At 44.0% G+C, this 20,900-nt stretch overlaps 1 protein-coding gene across 2 annotated transcripts in view; it reads right to left on the bottom strand.

Moving 5' to 3' along the window:
• The window catches only part of LOC109491175, a 79,614-nt gene that overhangs the window by 25,027 nt on the left and 33,687 nt on the right, over positions 1-20,900 (bottom strand). The gene's annotated exons all lie outside the window — the stretch shown is intronic.

Raw genomic sequence — 20,900 nt, 5'->3', positions numbered from 1 at the left:
CCTATTCTGTATGATGTGCTGTGTCAGGAGCTGTGCAGGATAAAACATGACCGAGACACAGGAAGAGAGCAGATAGTAGAGAAAGAAGCAACAAATCTTTCTAAAGATTGTTGTATAAAATATCATGAAAAGCCCCCACCCCTTCCGCCCCAGAGCTCTCAACACTGTCAACTACAACCATTCAGGACATTCCCTTAGCAGGAAGGAACACTCCAAAGAACTGTCCAGGGTTGAACTGTGTCCCACAAAAGGACGTACTGAATCCTAGCATGAACGGAGGGCAGACAACGTGAGAAGGCACAAAGCAAATGTGGCCATCTCCCAGCCAAGGAACGTCAGCGACTTCCGGCAACCACCAGAAGCTAAAACAGAGGCAGGGACTAAATTCTTTCCTGAGTCTCCAAAAAGAACCAATTCTGCCAACTGACACATTGATTTTGGACTTCTGGCCTCCAGAGAGGCAAGCGAATACATTTTTGCTGTTTTAAGCCGGCCGGTTCGTGGATCTTTGTTAGGGCGGCCCCAGGCAGCAAATACACCTACCTTCCATTTCACCGTGGTTCCTGTGTTGTGGGAGGAAAGTAGTCTCTCCTTAACCTTGCGATCTCTCATTCTTCCCGTGTCTCCTCAAAGACCTCCAAATCCTTCACCTAAGCTTGTGTCCTTGCAACCAGCCTGTCTGCTCAGAGCGTGCCCTCCTACTCCAGGGCTGTGGCACCTCTGTGCCAGTCACACCGTGCTCTGCCTCCCAAGCCCCTGAAATGCACATTCGGCCCTTTGCTTTCTCTGCATCCCTCTTTTTTTTTTTTTTTTAAAGATTTTATTTAGTTATTTGACAGAGATAGAGACAGCCAGCGAGAGAGGGAACACAAGCAGGGGGAGTGGGAGAGGAAGAAGCAGGCCCACAGCAGAGGAGCCTGACATGGGGCTCGATTCCACAACGCCGGGATCACGCCCTGAGCCGAAGGCAGACGCCCAACCGTTGTGCCACCCAGGCGCCCCTCTCTACATCCCTCTTGATTAACTACCCTCGGCAAAGGACTGACTCTGCCCAAGGCATGGATGGAGGAAGTGAAACTGGAGACGTAGCATAGAGCAGATGCCAAGCAGGAAGAGAGTCCTATAGCATCTGCTAAGCTGCTTCAGTTCCATAACCTAGGGGAAGAGGAGCTCCTGAAGGAGGAGGGCTCCTTTATTTACATATACTTATTTTTTCCTTTTTTTAACTGGGGGAGGTGGGCAGTTGGGAGAGGGGGAGAGAGAATCTTAAGCAGACTCCATGCTGAGCACACAGCCCAACATGGGGCTCCATCTTCTGACCCTGAGATCATGACCTGAGCCGAAACCAGTCAGTGGCCTAACCGACTGAGCCACCCAGGTGCCCCTATTTACATACACTTATTGAGTGCCTGTTGTATGCTAGGCATGACGCTAAATGCTGGAGAAGAGCTTCAGGTAGGAACGCTTTCAGTGGTAAATGACAGGACATGTAATGGACCTAAACCATAAGTACGTTTATTCATTTAACAAGCAGTCTGGGGGGAGATGGGACACTGAAGTCTTCAAGGACCCAGGTTTTCCAACCTTCTTGTCCACTGTCCTCGACATGTTGACTTTGAGTCTTGGGTTTGTTGCCTCATGGGCTTGAATGGTGACAGCACTGACTGAGATGGATGTTATAAGCTGATATGTGTCCCTCCAACATTCCTGTGTTGGAGTCCTGACCCCCACTACCTCAGAATGGGACTGTATTTGGAGATGGGGCCTTTAAAGAGGTGGCTAAGGTAAAATGAGGTTTCAGGGATGGGCTCTAATCCAACATGACTGTGTCCTTATAAGAGGAGATTAGGACCCAGAAAGGCACAGAGACATCTGGGATGCACATGCATGGAGGAAAGACCTTGTGAGGGCAGTGAGAGACAGCCGTCTGCAAGCCAAGCAGAGGGGCCTCAGGAGAAACCAAACCTGCCAACACTTTCATCTTGGACTTCCAGATCTGCTATCTGATTAAGTTCCTCATCCCCAACCTTTGAGGTACAAGTCCTTGGCCTGTCTTTAGTAGGAATCCTGTTAGGTCAGTTTGACAAGAATCCCCCTACCCTGGATGTCTCCTCTACTTAATTTTCCACCCCTTGGCCCCCTCACGCTGACCCTCGACTAAAAATCCCCACTTATTATCGGAGTTGAGCTGGGTGATCTCCCCTATTGCACTAGTCTTGACACCTACAGTGATCGTCTTGAATAAAGTCTTCCTTGCCATTTTAACAAGTATCAGAATAATTTTTCCTTGACAGCCTCTTAAGTCCAGTTATGGTACCTGATCTCTGGTTCATTTCTTTCCATATGCCAAGCACTGAAACCCCAATGTTTCTTCTTCGGGTGCCTCAAAAACCACTGTTTAAATTTGGTGTCTTTTTTCGGCTTTTTTTATCCTAATGTTTCGCAGCCCATTTTAGCCAGTCTCATACCTGGAAACTTGTGAGGGCTCAGAAGTGGGGGAGAGAAACCAGCCTCCCACCCCAGACAGCCATCTGTCCACTGCGTCCCTGCTCACAGCTTCATTAGACACACATGGGCGCGCGCTTGCACATGCAAGCATGCACACACACACACACCCATTCTGACACATACTGCATGGGACTCGAGGAACGTGGGCTACCCCAGCGCTCTCAGGATTACCACTGAGACTGAACCTCTACTTTGTCATGAAGGATTTGGAGAACCCACAACATCTTCGGGCACTTTACTAAGGTTCTCCAAGTCATGATCCCTTTTTCTTTTTTAATTCTGTTAAACTGCGGACCTTAACACATGAAGGTGCATGAAGAGTGAAGACTCCGATACACGGAGACAGCTCGCCATGCGGTACACAAAGGAACAACACGTCTTTCTCCCTTCAAAACACCCTTGTGAAATGTTCAACACAGAACAAGCAGTTCACAGTCTAGTGCGGGCAGGGGATCCTTCCGCACTGATGCTAGTCCCACGGTGAGTGAGGTCTCTAAGACATGCAATGTGAGTTGGGGGCATGATGGGGGCCTGGTTGAGCCTGACTGATGGGGGAGGGAAGAGCTTAAATCAGTGCACAGAAGCTGGCTTCCTTCCCCTGCCTCCCACCCATCCCCAGGCTGGTCTTCCCTGTAGTCCCCATCGTGTTCATTTTCTGGGGCTGCCATCACAAAATGCACAGACTGGGGGGCTTAAACAACAAATTTATTGGGGCGCTTGGGTGGCTCAGTCAGTTAAGCATCTGCCCTCAGCTCAGGTCATGATCTTAGGGTCCTGAGATAGATCCCCGCATCAGGCTCCCTGCTCTTCTGGGAGCCTGCTTCTCCCTCTCCCTCTGGCTCCTGCTCCCCCTGCTTGCGCTCTCTCTCTCTCTCTCTCTCACTCTCTGTTAAATAAATAAATAAAATCTTTAAAAAAATAATTTCTATACCCAACATGGGGCTTGAACTCACAACCCTGAGATCCCAAGTCACATGCTCTACCGACTGAGCCAGCCAGGTGCCCCAGATAGGGGATTCTCTTTAAAGTGATATAGCAGGACTCTTGCTAAAACTGGGGGTGGGGGTCAAGGTCAATGCTCAGAAGAAGACCCAGATGAACCTGAAGTTTGATCTAGGAGACAGTCTTGTCAAGGCAGCTCCGCTGAGAAGCACATAAACACAGGGTGGTGGTCAGGGCTAAACAAGTGCTAGAATGTAGATCTAAACTATGTTGTATAATATCTATAACTACGTATAATATTTTATATATTCTTTGTTTTGTACATATTATAATATTTGTAACTATTTTTTTCTCAAAGTAGATTTGATAAATGATTAAGAAAATCTCGACCCAGCTCGGCAAAAGCCATATTTCAATTTTCACTCTCCCATTTCCTGAGAAGCTAACATTTTGAGGAATACTGAGGAAATCTCATGCCAGCACATCAAAGATTTAGGAGGTTTTGGCCTAAAACTGTCTCAAAGATTTTTCAACTATGCCTGTGAAATCAGTCTCGTTAATCTTTGAGAAACTATGGAGAAAGAAAGAGGACCTAGAAGGTCAGTGTTGGACAAAGTCTGTCCCAATTATATGCAGAGTCTGGATCCATTCATAGAATGTACACTAGATCAACTCTGTGTCTTAGGAATGTGCAGGAACTTGCTGCAACCAGGAAGAAAAGTGGTGGAGAGAATGCCACTCAAGTCAGGAAAGTGGTTCCCTGCGGGAAAGGAGACAATTCTTCCTTGGGCAAGACACAACATGGGCTTCCGGGGTTCTCCCGACATTCAACTTACTGACTGTGGATAGTTCCAGGGATGTTTGACTTATAGTTATTTATCAATTAGTACATACTTATATTTTATGTACCTTTATGTAATGTGTTGTATTACATATGAAAAGCTTTAAAAAAGTTTGTTCGAATTTTCAATAAACAAACAAATGGAGGCTTCTGGAAATTACAAACCAAAATAATCCTTGAAAAAAAATTCTAGGATAAGTGATGCAACTAACAGTGTGAGTACTTGGAAAAGAAAGTGGTGATGCTAGATGCCAGCATGGGTATTTAGAATAAGTTAGGCTAAAAGCATCTGAATTTTGTTTTGGGTAGACTTACTAGGCTAGTGGGTTGTGACTGCAGAAAGCACCTGGAAAGAGCTCTCAAGATATCCTTGTGGACCAAACAGAAATGTGGGTTGGCCTAAAGAAAGTTTGTCTGGAGGATGTGAGCTTGGTTTGCTGTGGATGATCTAAAGTATGGTGCAGAGGTTTTGATACCCTGCCTATAGAGAGGTGAGGTCTATGCAGTGTCGTGTTGCTACATGTCTAATAGCCTCCTCTCTGAGGAAAAAAGCCCTGATTTGTAGTATCTGACAATTTCTGCGGGATACGTTTTTTTTAAAGATTTTATTTTTAAGTAATCTCTAAATCCAACATGGGGCTTGAACTTGCAACCCTGAGATCAAGAGTCGCACACTCTACTGATTAAGCCGGCTGAGCACCCCTGTGGTGTAAATATTCCCACCATGATCGATGTCAAAGATGGCTGTGTTTAACAACTGACTCACACAATTTTTGAAAATTTTGCTGGCTCCACTACCCCACTGGGTCTACGTCTCCTCTTTTGGATCTAGGCAGGCTTGTGATGGCTTTAATCAAGAGTCCAGTGGAAACGATTCCAAAAGGCCAGTGATAAAGGTGTGTGACTCCCACTTTGATGCTGGAGCACTCTGGAAAAGCCTTTCACCACTGAGAGAATGTGCCAGATATGTGAAGGAAGCTGCTTTGGACTGCACAGACTCAGCTACCCAGGGACCCCCACCAATGCCACGAGAAACAAAAATATCACTCATTGAGCCTTGTCCCAATGTCTGACTTTCAAAGTCATGGGATATAATAAAATGCTTCTGTTAAGCCATTTAGTTTCAGGGCAGTTTGTCCTGCAGTAGGTCATTGAAATACTTCCCACACCCTCTCGTCTCCTTTCTGACTTGTCTTTCTCTATACCAGAGGCTTCGAAAGGGGGACACTCAAATTCAGAGCCTCCCTTACAGCTAGGTGTGGTCATGTGACAGTTTTGGCCAATGAGATATATGCAGAAATCCCTGGGGAGATTTTCTCTTTCTGAATCAGGAAGGCAAATATTTAAGAGGAGAGGATTTTTGCTCTTTGTACTTTGTCATGCCTCATTTTTCCTGTCTGGAATGTAGATATGATGGCCTGAGGTTCTGCAGCTATCCTGTGCCAAGAAGAGAAAGTTGGTTCTAAAAGTAGAGAAGGGCAGAAATCCTGGGTTATCTGTCTCTGGATCTCTAGTGACATGGAAAAAGTAAAATCTTACTTGCTTAAGCCCTTGTTTGTTGGGATAGCTGTTACTCAGAGCTGGAAGCAATTCCAGCTTACTTTAGAGAAGCCAATTGTAGCAAGCTGGATGAAGGAACCAAAGAAGTTAAATCAGGGCTGGTTTCTTGGGTGTGTGACTTGTGCAATCATATAAAGGCCCACACAGAAAAGGGCCCACACTTAGTTTAATGCTCTCCTAGCTTTACCTTGAAATTCCGAGTAATTTTTGAACAAGAGGCCCCGCATTTTATTTTTTTAAAAGACTTTATTTATTTGTCAGAAAGAGTGAGAGAGCATAAGCAGGGGGAGCAGCAGAGGGAGAAGCAGGACCCTGGGATCATGACCTGAGCCGAAGGCAGACGGTTAACTGAGCCACCCAGGCACCCAAGGCCCTGCGTTTTAATTTTGTTTGTTTATTTATCTTTAAAGTAATCTCTACACCCATCATGGGGCTTGAACTCACAATCCTGAGATCAAGGGTCACGTGCTCTGACTGAGCCAGCCAGGCACCCCTGCATTTTCATTCTGTGCTGATGCCCACAAATTAATCCGTTCTGGGTTTTCTGGGTTTATTGAATCAGTGTGATCCTAAATGGAATTTGTATGTAAGTTATATCATCAGACTTGGTCACTCAACATTTTTCTTAAAGTCGCAGAAAAGAACATAGAAAACATGTGAAATTCGTAAAAAGCCCAAAATTTGATATATTGTCAATTAGACGACACATTTAATTTTTAAAAAAGAAATCTAAATAGTCATGAAGCCCAGAGAAAGATGACATTTAAGAAGAGATAAATGAGAAGCCCTGTCTTTGGGATTTCTAAAAAAGATTTTATTTATTTATTTTAGAGAGAGAGAGAGAAAGTGTGTGAGTGGGTGGGGGGAGGGGCAAAGGGGGAGGGAGGAGGACAAACGGACTCCCTGAGTGCAGAGCCCTACCTGGGGCTTGATCTCATGACCCTGAGATCATGACCTGAGCCAAAACCAAGAGTTGGATGCTTAACCGACTGAGCCACTCAGGTGCCCCTGGGAATTTTTTTAAACACACAAGGTCAGAACTATCCACGTGGAAGGAACTCTGTGGTAGGGTCAGAGTTTTGCCACTGTCACCACTGTGTGTCCAAAGTAAATCACCACTTCTTTGGAGCATGATATCGTCATGTGCATGGTAAGGGGTTTAGCTGGGTAATTCCAGGTCAATCTAATGATTCTAAGTGAGCTACTGACTTGGGTTTGGAAATCTTTTCGTCATATAGTGAAATTCAGTAATAGTATTTCATCTGGGAAGGAGACACGCACATATTTCCTTAAAGCTTGGAGCTGATGTGATACCAGGTGAGTGGGTGAGAACTGGGACCCATAGACCTTGCCCAGTCTTCTTTACCCCAGTGATACACACACACACACACACACACACACACACGTATATAGTAAATAAAAATACGTGTACACATAATGGTTATAAGCGAAAATATCAAACAAAATATGAACCACTTGATCCTCCTCACATTTTATTAGTCACCCAGAATAGACCACTTTATCCAATAAAAGTTTATAAATGATAGATCTGCCGTGAGAAAAATTTATGTAATATTTTATTAACATTTCCAAAAACATGTTGGTTAGTTAGTGAAGAGTAAAACAATGAAACAATCTAGGTGCCCCAGGCTTGAAAGACTGTTATCAAAACAGCTCTTGCCTCCTTGTCTTTTGTAAGGATTACATGAGGCAATCCAAGCGAAGCGCTGGGTACACAGTGAGCACTCAGAAAGTGAGTTCTTACAATACTACAATAATGTATTTGTTCTTCGCCTAATCATGGCCCAAACTACCAGATAACATCTTTGGCATTGAAGAAGTGAAATTCAGGGAAACCCAATCAATGAGAGCCAGATAATGAGGTTACCCAACTTTGAGGGGGAAAATGGGAGTGAGTGGGAGAGAAGTCTAGGGCTGCAAACTCTGTTCCCATTTCACCGTTATGTCTAGCTGACTGTAAAACAGAATGTTCCCCAAATCAATGAGTCAGCAAGCAGTGCGGTCACCAAGACAACTATGAGGTGCTGGCGCCACCTGCTGGTCAGAAGGCAACAATTCTGTGAGGAGGGAAGTGGGCTTTGGTAACTAGGGAAACACAGACACTTTGTTTTCAGAGGACAGTGTGGCTGAAAGAAAACGGATTTTGGAATTAGTCACCGGAGTTCCGATCCCAGCTCAGCCACTCGCTGGTGGTCTTGGTGAATTACTTAACTGTTCTTAGCGTCCTTTCCTCTGCTGTAAAAATAGAGCTACTAATAGGGTCTTTGAATGGAGTCTTGGCTATGCTGGCCTGGAGTGGTGGGGACTCTCTGGATAACTTTGCAAAGGGAGAAACAGTTTCCAGATCCTTAACTTCCGCCTGCCCTCATTCCCAGATTGATCTGTCTGACAACGAGTGTGGATGAAGCGTCAAGCTCATTTTCAGTCTCCCTCCCTCTTCCAAAGGCTCTTCTCTCCCACCTCACAGAAGGAAATCAACGCTGTCATCTCCCCTCAGTCTAACTGAAGTGCCCTGTCCCCAGGAAGGGGTGGGTGGTGATCCTGGGGCACCAAACAAGGGACAGATGCAGATATCCGTGCCTGCAGTGAGAACGTGAATGATTTATGACACAGTAGCCAGTCCTGATAAATCAGGTCATTTCCCATGCATTGTCTTAAGCAAAATTAGAGCACCTAATTGAATTGCTCATTACTAGATCATTAAAATTAATTTAATGAAAGATCGCTAAATGATTTCTGACATATTATGCTGAAGGAATTAAAAGAATTGAATGATATTGGTGTGATAAAATTCCTTCCAGACCACCTCCTGATCTAAGTGAAGCTGGTCTCTCAGCTTCTCTCATTATTATTATTAAATAATTAGATTCTCAGGCAGTTGCAAAGACAATACAGAGAGATCTGATGTACCCTTCACCCAGTTTTGCCCAGTGATAAATCATATGGAGCTATAGGAGAGTATCAAACCAGGAAACTACACCAGCGTGTGTGTGTAGTTCTACGTCATTTTCATACACGAGGTCCAGCGCTATTCCCTCTGCATGAAGATCTTCCTTATGCTGTCCCCTCACTGTTACATCCACCCCCACCCCACCATCGTTAACCCCTGGCAACCACTAATCTGTTCTCCATCTCTATAATTCTGTCATTTCAAGAATGTTATATGAATGGAACGATACAGTATCTGACTTCCAGATTGGCTTTTTTCTTAGTCTTCGTAATGCCCTTGAGATCCATCCAAGTTGCCTCATGAATCAATTTTTTTTGTATGCTGATGCATACATCTTTCTATATGAAGAATGGGGCTAGAACTGATGCCAAAGCCTGATTCATTGCAGCAGTAATTTTTATTACCAACAAGATAAACTCAGTGTCACCAAAAAATCATCCATTTCATGAAGAAATGTACTTCTAATAAAATTACTGTTTACATTTAATAGTGTCAGTATTTTTGTTCTTTTCATCAATTCTATTAATAATCATTGTAAATTAATCCAAATTAAAGAAAGTTTAAACCTTACAACCTATGATCACAGGAAATGGAAAAATTTCAATTTACAAAATTTAGTTGGACAGAAATGGTGGATGATCAACAAAAGCCCTTCAAGCTTGTATTGTAATAGGAAGAATTCTCTAGGGGATATGGGATAGCAGTAGAAGTTGAAGGGAAATGATGCCAATTTCTGACTGGTAAAGACTTTGTTCAGTGCTTTGCAAGTGGATAAAGATGGGTATTAAATCTCCGGGGTATTTAGGTTCCATCAGAGGCATTTGCAAGTAATCCTAGAGGCTTATTTTGTGGTAAGAACACTTAACATGAGATCTACCCTCTAAACACATTCTGTGTGTACTACAGAACTCTTAGCTATAAGCACAATGCTGTCCTGCAAATCTCTAGAACTTACACCTCTTGCATAACTGAAACCTTACACCCAAAAAAAGTGATCTAAGAGTTTTACTTAAAAATGTCAGTATCTCCAATATGGGAGAAATTACATTCTTTGCAACAACTTAAACTTAACATGAAAAATGGTTTTTATTTTTTTATTTTTATTTTAAAGATTTTATTTATTTATTTGACAGAGATAGAGACAGCCAGCGAGAGAGGGAACACAAGTAGGGGGAGTGGGAGAGGAAGAAGCAGGCTCACAGCGGAGGAGCCTGATGTGGGGCTCGATCCCATAATGCCGGGATCACGCCCTGAGCCGAAGGCAGACGCTTAACCGCTGTGCCACCCAGGCGCCCCTGAAAAATGGTTTTTAAAATGTTAAAACTTTAGAAAGCATATGGGGGGGGCACAGTTTTTTTCAAAATTCTTCTAGAATGTATGTGAACAAAAATGGTGAATCACCATCACCAAATGCTTTTGACAAGTGGTTTTGAAAATACAAGGTAATGCCTGTGACATGAACAGGGTGGCCCTGTTACATAACAGTATTCCCATAAATGTTTCCTGGCATCCTGGTAAGAAACCAATCTGTACTGGGATAGTTTCAGTGTGACTAACCAAAATCTGACTCATACTGCATTAAACTGAAGAGAATTTATTGGCCTAAAAACTAGGAGGCTGGGGTGGCGGATCCCTGTGCTTAGTAGTAACTTTGGAAATCCATCTCTCCAGCTGTTCCGGCTCTAGCTTCCTCTCTGATGGTCTCACTTAGGGAAAGACGTTCACTTGCAGCGGCAAGATGGCTGCAATTCCACGTTGTCTTGGACTCCCATCCTCCCAATTTGGCAATCCTAGTGCAACGAAAACTTCTTTCCCAATAGGTTCAGTGGAATTGCAGGAATTGGGTTTTATTGGCCTGGCTCAGATCATGTGCCCATCCCCGAGCCAATGACTGTGGCCATAGAAATGGAATGTTCTGATTGGCTAGCTCTGGGTCATGTGCCCATCCCTGAACCCGGGGGAAGGGTCAGCCCAGCTCAAACCACCGGAACTGGCTTGAAGGAGTAGAGGAAGATCAAGAATTTTGCCGGAGGGGCGCCTGGGTGGCACAGCGGTTGAGCGTCTGCCTTCGGCTCAGGGCGTGATCCCGGCGTTGTGGGATCGAGCCCCACATCAGGCTCCTTCACTAGGAGCCTGCTTCTTCCTCTCCCACTCCCCCTGCTTGTGTTCCCTCTCTCTCTGGCTGTCTCTATCTCTGTCGAATGGATAAATAAAATTTAAAAAAAAAAAAAAAAAAAAGAATTTTGCCGGAAGGGAGAATGGATAATGGATGTACCAACGTAATGGAGGCTTCACGTCATCATCAGTCAGCAGGAGTTGTAGGGGTTAGAAAGAACACATGAGTCGTGGATCTTGTTTATTATTAATGTACGTGTTCTGAATGAATGCATGTAGGTAAAGTGCTTAGAACAGAATGGTGTCTAGTACAAAGCAAGCACCAGATCACTAGTGTCTTATGCCAGGTCCCCTTGAAGCAGGAGGATTCGTGTTCTAGGGATTTGCTGAGGGGCGGCTGTCATGGGAAGGGGAGTGAGGGAAGCAGGTTGGGGTAGGGAGGCGGTTAACTAAGCAAAGGCGTACTTTCAGCAGGAGACCGACTTCAGACCGATCCCACAGGGAGCTCTGGGGCATGAAGTGCTCCACAGGGCTGGGTCCACTTACAGCAGGGGCTGGCCTTTTGTCTGCCTCTGTCGGACAGTCACCAGCTGTGGGCTGCTGCGGGAGGGCTGGGGGAGCATAACCTCCTGGGTCCTGTGCTCCTGCCCCCAGAGGGCAATTCTCTGGAGAAGCGGTAGGTGTGAGGGGGAGCGAACACTCCGAGCACCGGGGGTCTAATCGAGGGAATCGGGCTGGGCATCAACAGCGTCTTCTACAGCTCCTGTCACTATTTTTATTGAGGGTATGGAGACAAAGATAAATAAGGAAGAGTTCCTGTATTCCATGTAGGAATTTCATCTTCGCTGGAGTAAAAGACAAGGAGCCCCACGTTGTCTCTCATGGAGTACTGACCCTTAAGGCAGAGGGGCCTCAGGGATAGGAGGGCTTAGCAGGCCAGTGGGAGGGCCAGGAGAAAGTTCTGGAAAAAATGGAACTCGAGCTGGCACTCCAAGGGTTAGGGAAGCTCTGGATGATTGGGAAGAGGGAGGAAGTGAGGGAGTCAGTGCTTTCTCACAGCTTGTAGTTAATTGGTGTTAATCTCTGGCAGGAGATGGATGGGGCAGGGGAGCCACACATGAGGGACCGCAGATAGAAAAGCCAACCTCCTGGGGCGCCTGGGTGGCACAGCGGTCGAGCGTCTGCCTTCGGCTCAGGGCGTGATCCCGACGTTATGGGATCGAGCCCCACATCAGGCTCCTCCGCTGTGAGCCTGCTTCTTCCTCTCCCACTCCCCCTGCTTGCGTTCCCTCTCTCGCTGGCTGTCTCTATCTCTGTCAAATAATTAAATAAAATCTTAAAAAAAAAAAAAAAGCCAACCTCCTGACCACCAGAGAGCAACACGTGACACAGTCACCCTCAAAGTCCTGACAATGATCCTCTGAGTGACACGTGTCATCACTGTGTCAAAGTGAGAACACTGAGGCACAGAGAGGTTAAACTATTGTTGAAAGTGACACAGCTGGGAAGCAGTGGAGCAGGGTATGGGCCAAGTCATCTGGCCTGAGTTGGCACTTGGATCCTCCATGCTGTCCTGCCTCCCCCTTGATGACTGCAGGGGCCTAGGAAGGGCAGCGTGGCCCAGGCTTGGTGGCCACTGGGCTTTGGATCCACAGTGAGCTGCAAGGAAGCTAGCTGAGCTGGGCCAAGGAGGCCTGATGCACAAACCTTGCCCAGCGGGGCAGAGGCATCAACAAAACTTCAGCTAGGCCTTCTGCAGCCCTATGCCAGCCTGAAGGATGAAAAGGCAATTGGGCAACCGATTGGCACAGTGGGGACCCGAGAGGGAGGAGCGAAGCCAGGGAGGACAGAGCCTGGGAGGTAGGAAAAGCTGGGGCGAGGGTTGTAAGATGGGAAAGGGCACCAAGGGGGTGGTGGCCAAATGACTTCCCAGCAGACTCAGCCTCCCTGACATTCAGTGAGTAGGCCTGGAGGTCCTAAGTGCAAGGCAAGCCCACCCTGGGCCAGCTCCTGCCCTGAAGACAGGATGCTGGCTGCATAGCCACTTTGGAAACAGCTGGGATTTGGTTTTCTTTTCTCTTTTTTCCTGTGGTAAAACATACTCAACATAATATTTACCATTTTAACTACCCGTAAGTGTACAATTCGGGGCATTAAGTACATTCACCCTATTTTACAACCGTTGGCAACATCCATCTCTAGAACTTTCCATCATCCCAAACCAAAACTCATACCCCTTAAACAATACCTCTTCAATCTCCTGTACCCCAGCCCCCTGTAATCTCTATTCTACTTTCTGAGTCTCCGAATTGGCCCATTCTGGGTACCTCATATAAGCGGAGTCATGAAGTATTTGTCCTTTTGTGACTGGCTTACTCCATCTAGCCTCATGTCTTCACGGTTCATTCATGTTGTAGCGTGTAGTGTAAATACCTGACATGAAGCTTTTGATGCTGAGGTGTTCATTTTAAAAGACATTCCTTTTGAATACACATATCACCAGCTGTGTGACACGGCCATAAGCAAAATGACCAGATAAGGAGCAAGGCCTCCCCTACCCATGAAGTTCCTTTTATGGAAACCTTGGACAGCCTAGATACCTGACCCCTTGAGTGACCCTGCCTCACTCTCCCATGCCCTAATTCCTGCTCTGATGTTTCAAATTAGCCACTAGACACCCCACCCTCTGACCCTAATAAACGCAGAGCCCCAGGTCTGTGCTCCTCTCTCAACACAACCAACAGAACGTAACACGTATCAGAACTTCGTTTTTCTTAAAGCCAAATAATATTCTATTGTAGGGCTATATCCTCTTGTGCTTCCCCATTCATCTGCTGATGGACATTTGGGTTGTTTCTACCTTTAGCTATTGCGAATAACACTGCTATAAATGGCGCGCAAGTATCTGTTTGAGTCCCTGTTTTCAGTTCTGTTGGCCTCACTCCCGGCAGTGGAATTGCTGGATCATATGGTAACTCGAAGTGAAACTGTTTTCCACAATGGCTGTTCCATTTCACATGCTCACCAGCAATGCACAGGGGTTCCAGTTTCCCCACATCCTTGCCAATACTTGTAATTTTCCATGCAGAGGTTTTTTGTTTTTTTTTTTTAGATTTTATTTTTAAGTAATTGCTACACCCAATGTGGGGCTGGAACTCACAACCCTGAGATCAAGAGTTGAATGCTCTACTAACTGAGCCAGCCAGGCGCCCCTCCATGGGGAGGTTTTGGGGCTCTCCACGCCAGCCCGCACTTCAAGGGTTTGGAATCAGAAACAGCAGTGGTGAGGTTCTGGCTTAGTTAACTATCTCCCGGTCCTCATCAGCTTCCCTCCCTTCCCTGCTCCCGAGAGCCTCCCCTGTTAAAGCTTGTGTGATGACTCTGGTGTGGGGCCAGACTGAAGAAGCATCACCACAGTTCCCCGGGGACACTGAGCCCCGAGGCACAACCCTACGGCCCCCAACCCCGCCCAGCCTACCCTTTAAGGACACATCTTTGGAAATGAACACCTCCTTAGGCATAGGAGTTTCTAGGTTAACAAACCCACTTTTACCAGAATTTGAAGCTGTGTATCTTTTAAAAAAACTTCTAAGTTTATTTTTTAAGTCATCTCTACACCCAACATCGGGCTCAAACTCACAATCCCAAGATCAAGAGTCACATGCTCTTCCAACTGAGCCAGTCAGGGACCCAAAATTTTTAAAATTTGTTTATTCAAGTTTAATTGACATCATGTATTAGTTTCAGGTATGCAATACTGTGATTCAACAATTCTGTACATTACTTAGTGCTAATATCAGTAACTGTACTCTTAATCCCCTTATCTATTTCACCCATCCTCCTACCCACCTCCCCTCAGGTGACCATCAGTTTGTTCTCTATTTTTTTCAGTCTGTTCTGTATTTTTGTCTCTTTTTTTCTTTGTTCGTTTGCTTTGTTTCATATGAGTGAACTCATATGGTATTTGTCTTTCTCTGACTGAATTATCTCACTTAGCATTATACCTTTTATATCCATTCATACTGTTGCAAATGGCAAGATTTTGTTTCTTATGGCTGAGTAATATTCCATTGTGTGCATATGTGTGTATACACACACACATACACACACACACACACCACATCTTCTTTATCCATTCTCAGTCAATGGACACCTGGGTTGCTTCCATATCTTGGCTATTGTAAATAATGCTGCAATAAACACAGGGTGTATATATCTTTTTGAATTAGTGTTTTCTTTTTCTTTGGGTAAATACCCAGTAGTGGAATTACTGAATCATACGGTAATTCTATTTTTAATTTTTTGACAAACTGCCATACTGTCTTCCACAGTCGCTGCACCAGCTTGCATCCCTAACAACAGAGCACGAATGTTCCTTTTTCTCCACATCCTCGCCAATACTTGTTTCTTGTGTTTTTGGTATTAGCCATTCTGACAGGTGTGAGGTGGTATCTCATTGTGGTTTTGATTTGTATTTTCCTGATGATGAGTGAGGTTGAGCATCTTTTCATTTGTCTGTGGCCATCTGTATGTCTTCTTTGGAAAAAATATGTCTATCCATGTCCCATGCTCATTTTTTAATTGGATTATTTGGGGTTTTTTAGTGTTGAGTTTTATAAGTTCTTTATATATTTTGGATGTTAACCCTTATCAGGTATGTGTTCTGCAAATAACTCCTTCCATTTAGTACGTTGTCTTTTTGTTTCATTGATGGCACCAGCCGCAGAAACATTTTTTTAGATATGTCTCCTTTGGCAAGGGAAACAAAAGCAAAATATAACTATTGAGACTACACTCAAATAAAAAACGCTTTTGCACAGCGAAGGAAACCATCAACAAAACAAAAGGACAACCTACTGAATGGAATCAACCTTTTTATTTGTTGGTGAGAGTCCCTGGCTTGGTGTGGAATCTTTGAGATCTAGCAAATTCCACCATGAGATTAGCAAATTTAATAAAATAAACATATTTCTATAAATCATTAATCCATCAAATTAATTAAATAAATCAGATTTAGTTAATGTCCATTCTACCCCACATTCTGCTGAGCTCTACTTAATAATTCACAAATAGACCATCAGTTTACCCCTACATTGTTGGTTCTTACAAAGATAAACTCTGTTTAATAAGGTTGATTACGGGGTTTCTCACCAGCTCCTAAAGCCAGATGGCTCCATGCAAGACGGCACCCAGGATCCATCCTCAGGAAGTTCCCTGGGCCTGGCGGAAGCTCCTTCCCTGGGGCTTTCTGCCTCTGCATCCCTGAAGCCATAGCTTCTAAAAGGAGTCTCAGCAGACCTCATGACCTTTGATTCCATCTGTTTATTTTTTTAAGTTTTTTTCTTTTTTGAGGTTTATTTATTTATTTGGGGGGCGAGGGGCAGAGGCAGAGAGAATCCCAAGCAGAGTCTGTGCTGAGCATGGAGCCCAATGCAGGGCTTGATCTCACAAACCTGATATCATGACCTGAGCCAAAATGAAGAATTGGACACGCAACTCACTGTGTCACCCAGGTGCCCCAATTATTTCAACTTTTTAAAAATCTGGAGATTTCACATAAAATTTGACTTTCCAGATTCACTAACAAAAATGCATAATGTGGCAACACTAGATGCCACATTCCCACGAGGCAAGAGTTGACTGGAACAGATTATCACTACTGTGTGTTTATTTTTTTTGTTTTTATTTAAATTCAATTAACATACAGTGTATTATTAGTTTCAGAGGTAGAGTTCAGTGATTTATCAGTATTATAGAACACAGTGCTCATTACAATTACATCACGTGCCCTCCTTAATGTCCATCACCCAGTTACCCCATCTCCCCATTCCCCTCCCCTCCAGCAACCCTCAGTTTGTTTCCTACGATTAAGAGTCTCTTATGGTTTGTCTCCCTCTCTGATTTCATCTTGTTTTATTTTTCCTCTCTTCCCCTATGATCCTCGGTTTCTTTTCTTAAATTCCACATATGAGTGAGATCATATGACAATTGTCTATCTCTGACTGACTTATTTCACTTAGCATAATACCTTCTAGTTCCATCCACGTTGTTGCAAATGGCAAGATTCCATTTTTTTTGATGGCTGAGTAAATTCTGTTGTAAACATATACCACATCTTCTTTATCCATGAATTTGTTGAGAGACATCTGGGCTCTTTCCATAGTTTGGCTATTGTGGACATTGCTGCTGTAAACATTGAGGTGCAGGTGCCTGTTGGATCACATTTGTATCTCTGGGGTAGATACCTAGGAGTGCAAATTGCTGGGTCATAGGGTAGCTCTATTTTCAACTTCTTGAGGAACCTCAAGAGTTTTCCAGAGTGGCTGCACCAGTTTGCATTCCCACCAACAGTATAAGAGAGTTCCCCTTTCTCTGCATCCTTGCCAACATCTGTCATTTCCTGACTTGTTAATTTTAGCCATTCTGATGGGTATGAGGTGGTATCTCATTGTGGTTTTGATTTGTAGTTCCCTGATGATGAATGTTGTTCAGCATCTTTTCATGTGTCTGTTGGCCATTTGTATGTCTTCTTTGGAGAAAAGTCTCTTCATGTCTTTTGCCCATTTCTCGATTGGATTATTTGTTCTTTGCGTGTTGAGTTTGGTAAGTTCTCTATAGAGCTTGGTGATTGCATCTGTTTGGATTCTCCTTGGGAAACTGGTCTTCAAGCTCTCAAACTCCTCTTCTACTCTCACTTCTCAGGGAATAGTTACTGTCCGTGCAGATTTCCAAGGATGATGTCTTGATGATTCTAAGGGAAAGCAGTTGGTGTTTTCCTTCATCATTTAGATTTCAGTTTGTCAAACAGATATTACTGCTTTTGGTGACAAAGAAAAGAAATGAAGTCAATGAAGGAATTAACTGGGCATTTATTCATTCAGTGGATTCCCGCTGTAGCCATTGTGATGGTTAATTTTATGGGTCAACTTGGTTAGGCTATGGTCCCAGTTGTTTGGTCAAACACCAGTCTTGATGTGGCTGTGAATGTATCTTTAGACTTGGAGTAAAGCCAGTTACCCTGCACAAGGTGAGTGGACCTTATCCAATCAGTTGAGACCTTAAGAGAAAAGATGAGGCCCATAGAAGAGGAAGCAATTCTGCCTCCAGTCTGACTGCAGACTCAACACTGCAGCTCTTCCCTGGGTCTCCAGCCTGCCTTGCATGTTTCAGACTTGCCAGCCCACAGAATGATATGAGCCAATTCCCTAACATCAATCTCCTAAAATCAATCAATCAATCAATTTAAAGAGACTTCTTAAAATCAATCTCTTAAAATATATGCATGCATGCGTGTGTGTGTGTGTGTGTGCGTGTGTACATACATACTATTGGTTCTGTTTCCCTGGAGAACCCTGACTGATACAGCCATTCTGCAGGATAAAAACAGCAGACTCTGCTTTCTTAGGAACTTAATTTTAAAGATTACATAAAAGGCTAGAATTTATTGCTGGTAGAATTACCTTCATGAATCTTAAGTTCTCAGTAAGGGACCATCTTTACACAATAAGCTGATGAGTGACATATTAGCTGTCCAAAATAGTCCTCTTCCCTGACACCAGAGATGAGCAGATTGCTGTTTTTATGTTTATTCTCAATTGAGCATCAGTTGAAATAATCGCTTGAGGATACATGGCCTTGTTATATCAAAAGTAAGCACCTAAACTACATCAAACTAAAAAGCTTCTGCACAGCCAAGGAAATAATCAACAAAGTGAAAAGACAACCTACTGAAAGGGAAAAAATATTTGTAAATCATTTATCTGGTAAGAGGTTAATATCCAAAATATATAAAGAACTCATACAACTCAACAGCCATAAATCAAGCAATCTGATTTAAAAATGGGTGGAGGATCTGAATAGACATATTCCCCAAGAAGATATACAGATGGCCAACAGACACATGAAAAGATGCTCAACATCACTGACCATCGGGAAACACAAATCAAAACCACAATGAGCTATCACCTCACGCCTGTCAGAATGGCTAGTATTAAAAAGACAAGAAATAACAAGTGTTGGTGAGGATGTAGAGAAAAGGGTACACTTGTATACTCTTGGTAGGAATGTAAACTGGTGCAGCCACTGTAGAAAACAGAATGGTAGCAGTTCCTCAGAAAAAAACTGAGGGGTGCCAGGCTGGCTCAGTTGGGAGAATATGCTACTCTTTTTTTTTTTTTTTTAAGATTTTATTTATTTATTCGACAGAGATAGAGACAGAGCGAGAGAGGGAAAACAAGCAGGGGGAGTGGGAGAGGAAGAAGCAGGCTCATAGCAGAGGAGCCTGATGTAGGGCTCGATCCCACAACGCTGGGATCACGCCCTGAGCCGAAGGCAGACGCTTAACCGCTACGCCACCCAGGCGCCCCAGAATATGCTACTCTTAACCTTGGGGTTATGAGCTCAAGCCCCACGTTGGTGATACAGCTTACTTTAAAAAACAGGTTTATTAAGGGGCGCCTGGCTGGCTCAGTAGGAGGAGCATCTGACTCTTGATCTCAGTGTCGTGAGTTCAAGCCCTACGTTGGACATACAGCTTATTTTTAAAAAATTAAAAATAGCACTACTATATCATGCAGCAATTCCACTTCTGGGTATTTATTCTAAGAAAATGAAAACATTAATTTGAAAAGATATCTGCACCCCCATGTTCCCTGCAGCATTACTTACAATGGCCAAGACATGGAAACAACCTAAGTGTCCATCGATGGATGACCAGATAAAGATGTGGTATACAACAAAATCCTGCTATTTCTAACACATGGGTGGACCTTCAGGGCACTAAGCTAAGTGAAATAAGTCAGAGAGAAAGGCAAATACCATATAATCTCACTATATGTGGAATCTAAAAAACAAAATAGGGGGCCTGGGTGGCTTAGTCGTTTAGCATCTGCCTTCGGCTCAGGGAGTGATCCCAGGGTCCTGGGATTGAGCCCTGCATCGGGCTCCCTGCTCCACTGGGAGCCTGCTTCTTCCTCTCCCACTCCCCCTACTTGTGTTCCCTCTCTTGCTGGCTGTCTCTCTCTCTCTGTCAAATAAATAAATAAAATCTTAAAAAAACAAAAACAAAAAAACCCAACCAAACAAAAAAGCCCATAGATACAGAGAACAGATTGGTGGTTGCTGGGGCGACAAGCAGGCCAGGAGAGGAATGCGTGAAGAAGAACAAAAAGTACAGTCTTTCAGCTATAAAATAAGTAAGTCCTGGGGATGTAAGGTACAGCATGGTGACTATAGTTAATAACAGTGTTTGATATTTCAAAGTTGTTAAGAGAGTAGATTCTTCAAAGTTCTCCTCACAAGAAAAAAAATTTATAAGTACATTTGCTGACAGATGTTAACTAGAAACGTAGTGATCATTTCACAATGTATAGGAGTATGGAATCATTATGTTGTACGCCTGAAACAAATATGTCAGTTAAATACCTCAATAAAACTTTTTTTTTTTTCCCAGAGAGAGAGAACATGCATGTGGGGGGCACGGGAGGAGGAGAGGGAGAGAGAGAATCTTAAGTAGGCTCCACGCCCAGCACGGAGCCCGACACAGGGCTTGATCTCATGACCCTGAGATCATGACCTGAGCCAAAACCAAAAGTCCAATGTTTAACTGAATGAGCTACCCAGGAGCCCTAGAAGTGGAGATATTTTTTGAATCTAAAGGAAGAAAAATTGATTCCATACCTGCTGTGGGTAAAGTACTGAGATAAAACCAAGGTGAATAAGATGTAGCAGCTCTCTTCATGCAACAGAGTCTAGTAGGAAAGTTAAGACACGTGTAGTACACAGGCCCACACTTTGATGTCTAAATGTCATTCCAACTAAGAGGAACCTGGAATTCTTTGAGAAAGACCAAACCTCAGGTCTTTGGCAGGGAATGTAGGAGAGGAGTGACATTTCTACCGCAGAAATCAAAGACCAGTGGTGTCCTGTCATGAAAACTCAGAAGCAACTTGAAGGAGTTCCCAA

The sequence above is a fragment of the Ailuropoda melanoleuca genome, chromosome 1 (assembly GCF_002007445.2).
Source record: "Ailuropoda melanoleuca isolate Jingjing chromosome 1, ASM200744v2, whole genome shotgun sequence".
In the NCBI taxonomy this organism is placed as follows: domain Eukaryota; kingdom Metazoa; phylum Chordata; class Mammalia; order Carnivora; family Ursidae; genus Ailuropoda; species Ailuropoda melanoleuca.
Note: the sequence above shows the minus strand (reverse complement) of the source record. Positions and strands in the feature narration are given on the sequence as shown.